General features: G+C 37.5%; 1 long non-coding RNA gene across 1 annotated transcript; it reads left to right on the top strand.

The window, feature by feature from the left end:
- The first annotated feature begins 448 nt into the window (after positions 1 to 448).
- Positions 449 to 10,616, top strand: LOC139078062 (uncharacterized). The gene is made up of 2 exons (XR_011530793.1): positions 449 to 2,745; positions 5,425 to 10,616. It is a non-coding gene; the product is annotated as an uncharacterized lncRNA (long non-coding RNA).
- The last annotated feature ends 1,380 nt before the right edge of the window (positions 10,617 to 11,996 follow it).

Below are 11,996 nucleotides of genomic sequence, written 5' to 3'. Positions count from 1 at the left end.
ATTATTCCTTTTACATGAAGCATCTAGCATAGACAAGTCCTTAGAGACAGAAAGTAAATTGGTAGTTGCCAGGGACCAGGGGAGGGGAAATAGGGAGTTTCTTCTAATGGGTATAGGTTGGTTTTTTTGGCAGGTGATGAAAATGTTCTAGAATTAGATAGTGATGATGGTTACACAACTTTGTGGATATACTAAAAACCCCTGAGCTGTACACTTTAATAGGGTGAATTTTGTGGCATATGAATTATATCTCAATATACAGGCAAAAAAAAAAAGGAAAAGAAAAAGAACACCCATCTCCCCTCATGAAGCAGCAGCATTTGTAGGCACAGTGTGGTCTAAATCCATTCTTGGAAAATAAATTTACCAAAGGAAACATTCTGCATGCAGAGAGGTAAGCTATTCTGTTTATATATTTTTTTAAACAAACTTTCTTGCTGTATTAACAGTTTAGTGCCTTAGAGCAATGTTTTTGAGACTTGGCTTATGACCCTTTAGAGGGTTAAGAAGTAAATTTAGTGTATCACAACTAACTTTTTACTTTTTACTTTCATTTATTTTGTTTATTTATTTTATTTTATTTTATTTTTATTAAGATTATGAGAGTTTATAACCTTGTGAAATTTCAGTTGTACATTATTGTTAGTCATGTTGTGGGTACACCACTCCACCCTTTGTGCCCTCCCCTCCCCGCTTCCCCCTGGTAACCACCGATCAGTTCTCCTTGTCTATATGTTAACTTCCACCTATGAGTGGAGTCATACAGAGTTCATCTTTCTCTGTCTGGCTTATTTCGCTTAACATAATACCCTCAAGGTCCATCCATGTTGTTGCGAATGGGACGATTTTGGCCTTTTTTATGGCTGAGTAATATTCCATTGTGTATATATACCATATCTTCTTTATCCAATCATCAGTTGCTGGGCACTTAGGTTGGTTCCACATCTTGGCTATTGTAAATAATGCTGCGATGAACATAGGGGTGCATGGGACTTTGTTTATTTATTTTTGCTGAGGAAGATTTGCCCTGAGCTAACATCCACTGCCAATCCTCCTCTTTTTGTATGTGAGCTGCCACCACAGCCTGGCTACTGACAGATGTGTGGTGTAGGTCTGTGCCCAGGAACCAAAGCTGAAGTGGCATGAGTGGGCCACTGAAGCAGAGCATGCCAAACTTAACCACTAGGCCACTGAGGCTGGCCTTCACAACTAACTTTTTTTTTGGCGAGGAAGATTGGCCCTGAGCTATCATCTGTGCCAATCTTTCTCTGTTTTCTATGTGGGACACTGCCACAGTATGGCTTGATGAGTGGTGTGTAGGTCTGCACCCAGGATCTGAACCTGTGAACCCCAGGCCACCGAAGCAGAGCATGCAAACTTAACTACTACACCACTGGGCTGGCCCCTAAATAATGAAATAGAATGGATTAGAAAGCATTAGAGTGCATCATGTGGATCCTTGGCAGAAACCAAGGACGTTGGCACAATACTAAGCCTAATTGCATCATGTTGTGGGAGACAGAGGGGGGTGTGAAAAATATGCATAGTGGCTAAGAGCAGACTGTTTGATTCAGTGCACTTGCATCTGATTTGATTTTCTGGTATGTGACTGTCAATATGACCATCACCCTATAATGGGAGAATCGAGTATTGTTTTAATTTTATATCAACATCGTTTTATTTTTTTTTGAGGAAGATTAGCCCTGAGCTAACATATGCTGCCCATCCTCCCCTTTTTGCTGAGGAAGACTGGCCCTGAGCTAACATCCATGCCCATCTTCCTCTACTTTCTGTGTGGGATGCCTGCCACAGCATGGCTCGCCAAGCGGTGCCATGTCCGTACCCAGGATCTGAACCGGTGAACCCCGGGCCGCCGAAGTGGAACATGCCAGCTTAATTGCTGTGCCACCGGCCTGACCCCTCAACATCATTTGAAGTTAGTTGTGAAGTAAAATGTGGGCAAATTTTGTTCATTTTTGGTAACATTGTCATGACTTTCAACTGAGTTTTGGTTAGGAATTTGCAATGTGTTTTTTCAGAAAGTGCATAATCAGGCAAATTTTGAGTGTATGACAAATGTAGCATCTTAAATAAATTAGTTCAAATTGCCCTTAAGTAGATTGTTTTAATGCCAGAAAAACAAGAATGAGAAGGTGAAAATAGTGAATAGTGATACTGGGGAAAGTATTGATGTTAATCAGCAGACAGTGACTTCATTTGCGCCTCTTTGAAAAGAAAGAGTATATGGGAGACAGCTTTTAAAAATATGGTTTTATCAAATGTGCAAAACCAACAAAATGACATATACTAATGTATTACTTGTAATTAGAATCTTGCAAGTGAAAGCTAAAAGCCATCAAAATTAAAAAGATACTTGGAAATATGATGTGCTGAATTAGTCAATTCCTTGAATATTTTCAAAAAAAGAAAAATATATATAGTATGATTGGCAAATTTTCTGAGTCATGATGTAGCTGTCAATGAGAAAGCCTTATTATCATTGTATTGGGTTGCATATTATGTGCCCAAAGAGAAAACTGCTGTATTTTGGTGTGTACAGTTTTTATGGTAAATTCATTGATAAAAATATATCTTAGCAATAATATGATTTCTCCTTAAATCTGTACTGTTGCAGAACTTTAGAAACAAGGCTTATGATGCTGTTACAATCTGGTATAGATTTTGTGATCCGGTTTGAGAAAGACAAGTTGAAAATTGCAAAACACTTAATGTCTGATACAAATGGTAAGACCATTTTAAGGAGGGTTTGTTATGTGTTTGGTTAACCTCCTTACACAATGCTGGATTAAAATGTTTATAGAATTTGACAAGTGCAATTTCAGTCAATATAAATTAGTCTGGAAAAATGAAAATATAGCAAAGTTATTTAAAGATTGTTAGAAGGATCTAAAAACAATGTTATTTGGCATCCTCTTTTATATGTTGTAGTCTTTGGAAAGCACAGATCCTGCTGAAATTCATGTATGTGTTAAAAAAAACCAGTGAAAGTTGTTAATTTTATTAAAGGAAACTGACAAAATAGCCAATTGCTTGAAAACCCTTTTTCAGGGGTTAGAGCTGACCACAACACTTAGTTTATCATATCAAAGGTAGTTGGTTGTCTTAAAGGAAGGTAAGCCCACAGCAGGTTATAAGAATACAAGGATGAAATTCATTTTTTTCTAGCTGAAAAGCAATGTTGTTTGGAAAATGTTTTCAAAGTTGTTTTTGAGTAACAATGTTGGTCTATTTGATATGTTTTCTAACATTCTTAGAGAATTAAATTAGAAACTTTTTGGGAAAACCGTTGTAACATTTCAAGCCTATCCAAGCATTTCAAATGACATTACTGCTATGGCAAGCAAGATTTCAGTATATATGCCTCTGGATTCGTGGTTCTCGAATGTGGTCCCTGGTCCAGCAGCATCAGCACCACCAGAGAACTCGTTGCAAATACAAATTCTCGGGGCCCCACCCCATACCTTCTGAATCAGAAACTCTGGGTGTGGGGCCAGCAACAAGCGTTTTAACAAGCCTGCCAGGCAATTCTGACTTAAGCTCAAGTTTGAGAACCAGGCTACTAGGTATTCCCAAAATCATTGCAACAAATTGATGAGAACTTATTAATAAAATCAGTTTGAATTAAATGAAATAAAATTAGAAAATTTTAAAAAATATATTTTTAAAGAGTTTATTTTTCTCCCAAAGCACCCCTGGTACATACTTGTGTAGTTTTAGTTGTGGGTCCTTCTAGCTGTGGCACGTGGGATGCTGCCTCAGATGCGGCATGTGGGATGAGCAGTGCCAGGTCCACGCACAGGGTTTGAACTGGCGAAACCCTGGGCTGCTGAAGCAGAGTGCACGAACTTAACCACTCGGCCAAGGTGCCGGCCCCCTAAAATTAGAAATTTTCGTTGCACCTCATCTCCTGAGTTGGTATTAGTGTTATACTGGCCTTGTAATGTCAACTGGGGAATGTTACCTCTTTTTCTGGTCTTTGGAAGAAATTGTGTATTGTTGGTATTATTTCTTTGTTAAAAGTTTGGTAGATTTCACAGCCATTTGGGACTGGAGTTTTCTTTGTGGGAAAGTTTATTTTTGCTGAGGAAGGTTAGCCCTGAGCTAACATCTCTGCCAGTCTTCCTCCACTTTATATGTGGGTCGCAGTCACAGCATGGCTGACAGGTGGTGTAGGTCTGCACCTGGGATCCGAACTTGTGAACCTGGGCTGCTGAAGCAGAGCACACCAAACTTAACCACTATGCCATGGGACTGGCCCCCATGGGAACATTTTTTTAATTTTAATTTTTTTATTTTTTATTGAGGTTATGATAGTTTATAGCCTTGTGAAATTTCAGTTGTACATTATTATTTGTCAGTCATATTATAGGTGCACCATTTCACTCTTTGTGCCCACCCTCCAACCCCACTTTCCCCTGGTAACCACTAATCTGTTCTCTTTGTCCCCGTGTTTAACTTCCACATATGAGTGGAGTCATACAGAGATTGTCTTTCTCTATCTGGCTTATTTCACTTAACATAATACCCTCAAGGTCCATCCATGTTGTTGTGAATGGGACGATTTTATCCTTTTTTATGGCTGAGTAGTATTCCATTGTATGTATATACCATATCTTCTTTATCCAATCATCAGTCAATGGGTACTTAGGTTGCTTCCATGTCTTGGCTATTGTGAATACTGCTGCAGTGAACATAGGGGTGCATGGGTCTCTTTGAATTGCTGGTTTCAAGTTCTTTGGATAGATACCCAGTAGTGGGATGGCTGGGTCATATGGTATTTCTATTTTTAATTTTTTGAGAAATCTCCACACTGTTTTCCATAGTGGCTACACCAGTTTGCATTCCCACCAGCAGTGTATGAGGGTTCCTTTTTCTCCATAACCTCTCCAACATTTGTTATTTTTTGTGTTGGTTATTTTAGCCATTCTAACAGGTGTAAGGTGATATCTTAGTATAGTTTTGATTTGCATTTCCGTGATGATCAGTGATGGTGAGCATCTTTTCATGTGCCTATTGGCCATCTGTATATCTTCTTTGGAGAAATGTCTGTTCATTTTCCTGTGGGAAGGTTTTTAAATGATTGATTCAGTTTCTTTAATAGTTATAGGATTATTCCAATTTTCTGTTATTTCTTATGTCCATTTAGGTATATGAGTTTTTTTCCAAAAATGGGGTCCATTACATCGAAATTTTCAAATGTGTAGAGATAAAATTGTTCCTTAGATCCTCTTATGATCTTCTTAATGCTGAAGAATCTGAAATGATGTTCCCTTTTTTCAGTTTTTGATGTTAATTCTTGGTTGGAATCTATTCTTTTTTTTTTTCATAGAGTTTGTTCTAATTTGATTGATTGCTTTCTAGGATTGCAGTACAATAGTCAATCTGGGATTTTTCTTACTGCAGCTTTAAAAAAACCAACAGAAGGGGCTGGCCCCGTGGCCGAGTGGTTAAGTTCGTGCGCTCTGCTGCAGGCGGCCCAGTGTTTCGTTAGTTCGAATCCTGGGCGCAGACATGGCACTGCTCATCGGACCACGCTGAGGCAGCGTCCCACATGCCACAACTAGAAGAACCCACAACGAAGAATATACAAGTATGTACCAGGGGGCTTTGGGGAGAAAAAGGAAAAAATAAAAAATCTTTAAAAAAAAAAAAAACAACAACAGAAAAATGATGGTTATGTAAGACGTTAATATGAGGGCAAGCCGGGTGACGGGCGTAAGGGAACTGCCTGTGCTGTCCTTGGGACTCTTTTGTGCATCTAAAATTACTCCAAAAAAAAGTTTTTTAAAAACCCCAGAAAAATGTTATTAATCATCTACTTATTCACCAGGCTCCACTCAGAAGGACTTTGGGTTGTTTTGTAAGACGAATCTACCAGCAAATTCGAATTTGCCACCTGTGAGGAGGTTCCAAAGAATTGTAGTAAAGACTCAGAGGCAGTGGCTTTTACTTAGATTCTTCTTTCTTTTTAAAATACATTTTTTTTGGATTATTTCCAAAGAAGAATTTCAAAAAGGGATCGAACCTTTGCAACTTTATTGGAATAATTATCCCATTCAAGGAAACAAGGCTTTGTGTTAAAAGGAGGAAAAAAGTAATCTGGTTGCCTTATCTTTCTATCAGATGCACTTTACCTAGGAAGGAAAGAAACCACTAGAACTAATTACAGAACAATACTAAAAATAGGTTTGTGAGCAACGGTTAAGTTGTGACAGTCTGACCAGAAGTGCTCCCAGAGTTCTGAAAGGGGCAGGAACTTGGTCTTAAAGGAAATGTGGGATGTGCAGAAGGTGGGAGACCTCACCTTTAGCATGACGGGGGATCTCTAAGGATCCCATCCGCCAGGAGGACACGTGGAGGAACTGTGGGAATTTGACTTGAGTACTTAGGGGTAGAGCTGAGTTGTGTAGAGTCTTAAAAATGCCAGTTTAAAGCTGTTTAATTTTTCATATTCTTGAGCAGAAAACCTATGTGATAAAAACAGTGTAATAATAGCTAATGTTTTTTAGTGCTTACTTTGTGCCAGGTCCTTTGTTAAGTGCTTTATATCTATTATCTCATATACAACTCAGAACGATCCATTGAGGTTGGTGCTGTTATTTTCTCCATTTACACGTAAGCAAGTTGAGGCTTCAGAAAGTTAAGGAAGTTGTTCAAGATTATGAAGCTTTTGTGGATTGGAGCCAAGATTGTAATTGCTTATCTATCTGTCTTCCTCCACTAGACTCTGGCTTATTCACAGATGTATTCCTAATTCCTAGGACAGTGCCTGCAGATAGTAAATTCATCAAATTAAGCATTTAAGATCTATGCATTTCACTGTATGTAAATGATAACCTAACAAACCAAAGGAAAACAGAGTAAAAACAGTAATGGGTTATAACACATTAAATAGAAAAGAATCCATGAATCCATGGTGATACCCCCCAGATAAAAAAGGGAGGAGCTTCTTTTTTTCAGGAGAATATAATCTAATAAAAGGGGAAGAAATGATAAAATTAGAAAATCACTGTTTTGCAACCACTAGCGTAATAATCCAGGTAGGGATGATCAGACAATGCTAAAAACTATGGAGTGAAATGTAATTGGAGAACAAGACATTTTCAGTATAGAAGACCACAATTACTTATTCATTATAAAGGGGAAAAGATACCTTTCCAATAAAGACCACATTAGCCATGAGATCAAACTTGGCATTATCAACAATGGGATAAATTTACATTATTTCCTCCTGATGTGAGACAATGGGAAAGATGTACCATCACCTAAGTAGTATTCTTGCTAAAAGACTTGAGCCCTAGTCTAATCTTGAGAAAATAGACAAGATCCAGATGGTAGAGCATTCAGCAAAGTTGTCTCAGACTCTTAAAAACTGTCAATGCCATGAAAAAAAAGATGAGGGGATCTTCTAGATTAAAAGAAACTAAAGAGACATGGCATTCAAAAGCAATATATAATCCTTGATTGAATCCTAGATTAGGGGGAAAACAGGCTATAAGGGATATGCTAGGGCAATTGCAGACATTTGAATATGGACTATAAAATAATATTATATCAACCTTAAAATTCTTGGGTGTGATGGTGTCATGGTTATTAGGAGCATGTCCTTATTCTTGGGAGATACGTGCTGAAATATTGGGGTGAAGTGTTATGATATCTGTAATTTGCTTTCAAATGGTTTAGTAAAAATGTGATATAGGTATGCATATATGTAGATGTATGTATATGTATGTAAATAGATGGGAGAGAGAGAGAGAGAAAGAATAGATATAGGTAAAATAAAGTGGCGAGTCTAAGCAAAGGATATATGTGTGTTCATAGTATTGTTCTTTCAACTTTTCTGTAGATTTGAAAATTTTCCCCAAAAAAGCTGAGATAAAATAAGATAGTGCAAATAAAGTACTTGGCCAATGGTAAGTGCTCAAAAAAGGGTGGGTCTTACACAAACCTATAAGCTCTATGAGGACAGGGACTTTGTTTCTTTTATTTAGCACTGTATAGCACCCAGAAACCCCTCAACAGTGCCTGGCACATAAGACGGCACTCAACAAACATTTTTGATACAAATCCTTGAGTTTGTACATTGGAAATGTAATGTGAAAAATATGATCATCTGACATAACACCACAGGATGATGTGTGGTTACATGGGACAGCTGTTTCGATGGTCTGAATATAACCGTGCCAGTTGCTTTAATTAAAATGACATCTTTGTGATTAAAAAATATGATTTAAAAAAAATTTCCCCAGAAAATTCATCTGCCCAAGTGAGATGAGTTTGGTAGCTCATTTATGAGAAGTGATAGTCTCTGAGTAACATCAGCATGTTCGGTTAAGCCATTTGGGATTATTGTGAAGAAAAAATTAACCAGTTTAGGAGCTTCATTTTTTCTAACACTGACCCAAATTGACGTCAAGGGGCCTCTTATGGAAGGGTACTCCGCCCTCTGGTGGTGCAAGACATTCATCTGCTTTCTATGGAAAAGGCCCGCAGAACAGACATGAAGTGGGAAAAGGTGCCTTTATCCAGAGGTTTCTGGAAACCTGTTTCCTTAATTCCTAGTCACACATTGACCTTAAGGACTGAATTTGATGTGATCGGTTTTGACTCAGTGAATAGCCAGCTTTGGGGACTGTCTGGGCCAGGCTGGATTGAGGAAAGTACAAATTTGGGAATGGAAAGTGACATTTGTAGTTGGGTGAAAGCTGAGGTGGGAAGACTTGTCCCCAGTGTGATAAGTGCCAAGGGAAACTTGAAGGGCCATTTGAACTGTGAAATTTCTCTTTTTTTTCCCGAGTGTAAAAGTGATACATGGCCTATATAAAAAATAATGAAAAATATTAATAAAATTAAAAAATCACCTGAGAGGCCAGCCCTGTGGCTGAGTGGTTAAGTTCACATGCTCCGCTTCGGCAGTCTGGGGTTTCACCAGTTTGGATCCTGGGCGCAGACCTAGCACCGCTCATCAAGCCGTGCTGAGGCAGCATCCCACATGCCACAACCAGAGGGACCTACAACTAGAATATACAACTACCTACTGGGGGTCTCTGGGGAGAAGAAGAAGAAGAAAAAAAGAAGATTGGCAACAGATGTTAGCTCAGTAGCCAATTGTTAAAAAAAAAATCACCTGAAATCTACGTACATTGTGATAGCCACAGTTGACATTTTTGATGATGTTTCTTTCGGGTAATTCTGTGCATAACCATATAGAGTAGGAATGTCTAATTATACGTTAATGGGATCCTAATATACCTATTCCTTTATAATTTGCTTTATTTTTCTTTCAACAATGTGTGGTGAGCATCTTCCTGTCCAGTTATAGCTATATAATTTTTAAAACATTTTAATTTTAAATTATTAAAGTTATGTATGCTTAGAATAAATTGCAAATAATAGTGTAAAATTTAGGAAAATGAACTTTCTTTCCCTACCTCCTAATTTCATTCCCTAGTGGTAATTGCTTTTAACTGTTTTATACATAATCTTCCAGATTTTGTAGTGTATACATATGTAAATTTATATAAGTAGATAATTTTTTACACAAATGGGACTACATGATACATATTGGTCTTGCATAAGCTTTTTTAAGTTAACTGTGTCATGAGCATCTTCCCATGTCAGTGTGTGTATCTATTCCTTTTAGTGACTGCATGGTACTCTACTGTATCAATGAACCATGGTTCATTTAACCAGTAACCTATTGATGGCTATTTAGATTGTTTATAACATTTTGATATATAAATACCTTGCTGGATATTTTAGTAATACATCTTGGTATACTTGTTTAGTTGTTGCTAAAACATAAATTCCTAGATGCAGATCAAAGAATGTGTGTTTAATTTTATTTGAAATCTTAGTATTTTATTTTATTTTGTAAATAATGATATTCAATGGCTCAAGTATTCCATTTTATTGAAATACCAGAATTTATTTAACTATGATCCTATTTTATGGTTATATTATTTCTGTTTTTGCTATCACAAATAATACAATAATAAGCATTTTTGTATGTAAATTATCATCATATCAAATAATATCATTAGGAGAGATTCCTAAAGGAGTAATGATTGAGTCAAAATGTTTGGATTTCTTTATGACAATTCATATTGCTAAAAAATTGCTTTCCAGGGGACAGCCCTGTTGTTAACTCTGGTGCACTCCGCTTCAGCGGCCCGGGTTCGCTGGTTCAGATCCCAGACGTGGACCTACACCACTTGTCAAGCCAGGCTGTGGTGGTGATCCACATAAAAAAGAGAGGAGGATTGACACAGATCTGTATCTTCCTCAAGCAAAAAATGAGGAAGATTGACAACAGATGTTGGCTCAGAGAGAATCTTCCTCACCAAAGAAAAAAAATTGCTTTCCAGAAAGATATATCAATTTATATTTTCACCATCAGCATTCTATTAGTACAACTGAGGAGGGGCATCTTTTTACACAGTTAATGGCCATTTATTTTTCTTCTGTGAATTGCCTTCTCCTTTCTACCTATTTTTCTATTGTGTTATTTGGTTTTTCCTTATATTTTTGTAAGAGTTCATGCATCTGTTCATTAATTCATTAAGCCAATAAATAAATATTTGATTACCTACCTACTATGTGTCAGGTACTATTCTAGGTCTTGGAGATGAATGCAGCAATGAACAAAACAGACCAAAATTATACTCTAGTCAGGGGGAGGGATGCAGAAAGTAAACAATTATATGTCAGGTGGAGCTAGTGCTATAGAAATAAACAAAACAGCTAATAAGATGGAGAATATAAGGAATGCTGTTTTATATGGATGGTCAGGGAAGGTCTCTCCTTGAACAGAAACCTGGAGTCCATGAGGAAGCAAGCCATTCAGAGAGCTTCCTGGGGATGAGAACTTCAGGCAGAGGGTACACTAAGTTCTTCATAAATTCTGGATATTGACTCTTTCCCCAAATATCACTTGCTTTTTATGGTTGTTTATAGTGTCTGTACAGAAGGTTTTAATGTTATTGAGGTCAAACTTGTCAGTCTTTTCCTATTCGTGATTCTGAGTTTTATGACTGAGCAGAACTTTTTTATCCCCAAACCATAAAAATATTCTCATAGACTTCACTTCTAATATTTTTACACTTTGATTTTTAACAACTTTATTGAGGTATCATTTACATATCATAAAATTCACCCATTTTGAGTGTACAATCCAATCCAACTTAGAGTTGTATAACTATCACCACAATCCAATTTTAGAATTATACTTTGATTTTGTTATATATAGCTTTTAATATGTCTGAGATTCAGCTTAGCTTTTGGTGTGAAGTTAAAGACCCAACTTTTTTTCTTTCTCCATTGATTTGAAGTATCTCCCTTGCCACATGCTAAACTTTCATGTATACTTGGATCTGTTCCTGGTTTCCCTGTTCCAGGGATCACAAACAGACAGGGTTTTATGTGGCCCATGGAGTTTTCAAAATTGGGGAATTCACATAAAATTCCAGATTTGTGGCTTTTCTGGCATAACTAGAAGATCCAGCAACAATCTACTGGAGGCAAGTAGAGACCACTCCTTTTAGATGGGCATGAGGATGTTGACCATAAGCCAAGTTTGCTGGGGACAGTCCCCCTATATGTCTGCTGTCCCAGTGTATTTATTAATAGCATCTTTTCATTCTTAAAAGTGTTCTGGTTTGAGCTATAAATTATGAGTCACAATCTCTACCATTCCTTATTGCATCACACCCAGCACTCCTCTTTCATTTATGTTACAAGACACCTCCCCCCGCCCCCCCCCCCATGCCCCTCCAGGGGAAAAGGTGAGGAGACGAGCGATTCTGCTGCAGAAGTTTGCCAAAAGAATGATTACGTGGACTCAGAGTAGAGATAACACAACTATCTGGTAGGGAGAAATTAGGACAAGGTTCCCTTGACAGAATAAAATGTCACAATTTACCAATCCCTTTCCCTTCCTTTATTTCATTTAACTTCACAACCACTTATCCAGCTAC

The sequence above is a fragment of the Equus przewalskii genome, chromosome 21 (genome assembly GCF_037783145.1).
Source record: "Equus przewalskii isolate Varuska chromosome 21, EquPr2, whole genome shotgun sequence".
NCBI classification, from domain to species: Eukaryota; Metazoa; Chordata; class Mammalia; order Perissodactyla; family Equidae; genus Equus; species Equus przewalskii.
This window is presented reverse-complemented; position numbering and strand designations above follow the sequence as displayed.